The following is a 1842-nucleotide window of genomic DNA, read 5'->3' as shown; positions in this document are numbered from 1 at the left end:
CTCTAGTTGATTCCAATCAATCAGCATGTATTAGAGCAGAATGTTCAACTTGGTCTTTATGTCAATTCCACACCTATGTTATTTACCTTAAAAAAATGCACTAAATCTTCCAGCTTTTTAAAATTTCCAAGCAAAGCACACTAGAGGCCTCTTTGTTTCACCCATCCCTGCTGCTTACATGTCCCTAAGAGTGACACTAGTGACCTGCAATAGTGAGCCCGATGTGGCTCTGGGTCAGGGATGAGACATCTATAGCTCAGAGATTGGAGAGAGAGAGAGAGAGAGTGTGTATGTGTGAGACAGGGAGAAAGAGAGCCTGAGAGAGAGGCAGGGAGGGAGGGAGAGAGAGGGGGAAGGGGGCAGGTGGCAGGGGAGAACTGCTTGCTCACATTTCATGGTAAAGGAAAAGCTAATTTTTAAAAGGGTTGTAAGAATGTACGTAACCACCACCTGGTGTTTGCTGCTGTTGCGTCCTTCAGATTCTGTATGTTTATGTCTATGGCATCAAAACATTATGAGCCTAAAGCAGTAATATTTAAAGGACACTGTATTTTAATGTGATCATACATAATACCAATGCTTCATAAACATACTATTTTGAAATGTCAGTAGAAGTATCTGAATATTTGAATTATATACATATTCTCTTATTAGAAGTAAAGGGAAACAAAAAAAAAGAAGGAATCCTTGTATGTTAATTGGCCATCTGGATAGGGCCTTTTATAAAGTAAACATTCCAGTCTTTTACCTATTTTTAAAAGTTGGCTTTCAGTCTTCTAAAAAATTGATTTGTAGGGATCCTTTATATATTGTGAATATAAATCCTTTGTCATATATTTTCTTCCATTATGCTGTTTCATTTTCTTAGTAACGGTGTCCTTATTTCAGTATGGTCCAATGTATTAATTTCTTCCTTTTCTGGTTCACACTTTTTATGTCCTATTTAAGAAATCTTTGCCTGCTCCAAGGTAATGAAGGTGTTCTCTGTTTTCATTAAAACTTTATTGTTTTACCTTTCCCATTTAAATCTACAATCCATTTTATGTATGGTTGAGGAAGGGGTCAAGATACTTTTCCCTCCAAATAGCTATCCAATTGGCTAAACCCATTTATTGAAGAGGCCATGCCTTTCCCCCTGCACTACACTACACCTCTGCCATGAATCCGGTGACTGTATCACAGTGGGTCTCTTTCTGCAGTCTACTCTGTTGCACCCATCAGTTTGCCTAGCCTTGCACCAACGCCATACTACCATCATGACCAGAGCTTTAGCAGAGGTTTGACAACGAGCAGTGGAAGTAGTCCGGCTCTTTTTCTTTAAGAACATCTTGGCTCTTCTTGGCCCTTTGAATTTCATGTGAATTTTTGAATGAGCATCTCAGTTTCTGCAACAAAATTTGCTAAAAATGTAACTGGCTCCATGAACAAATTTCAATGACCCCTACATGTTTTTTAATAATCCTCTCCCTTAACTAAGTACTTGACTGTTTGAATTGTTTCCTAGAAATGGTGGATTTTCTGCAAGACAAAGAGTTGAGATTCTGAAGGACCCTGGGCAGACTTCTGGACACCAAGACACATAATCCCCCACAACCCGCCCCTGTGCACGTAGCCCCTTGTTAGTTACACCATGACCTGCTTCAAGGCTTGTGGCCCCTCCTTAAAAAGCCCATGATCTCTGTTAGACAGAGAGATGGATTTGAGGTAGCTTTTCCAGTTCTCCCGACAAGACAGCTATCAAAAAAATTCCTGGCCGGGCGCGGTGGCTCACGCCTGTAATCCTAGCACTCTGGGAGGCCGAGGTGGGCGGATTGTTTGAGCTCAGGAGTTCGAAACCAGCCT

General features: G+C 40.9%; 1 protein-coding gene across 1 annotated transcript in view; it reads right to left on the bottom strand.

Moving 5' to 3' along the window:
* The window catches only part of LYRM4 (LYR motif containing 4), a 209783-nt gene that overhangs the window by 59072 nt on the left and 148869 nt on the right, over positions 1 to 1842 (bottom strand). The window lies entirely within an intron of this gene.

Source organism: Propithecus coquereli, unplaced genomic scaffold (assembly GCF_000956105.1).
Source record: "Propithecus coquereli isolate 6110/MARCELLA unplaced genomic scaffold, Pcoq_1.0 Scaffold253, whole genome shotgun sequence".
In the NCBI taxonomy this organism is placed as follows: domain Eukaryota; kingdom Metazoa; phylum Chordata; class Mammalia; order Primates; family Indriidae; genus Propithecus; species Propithecus coquereli.
The sequence above is the reverse complement of the archived record's forward strand: the minus strand, read 5'-3'. Positions and strand labels throughout refer to the sequence as shown.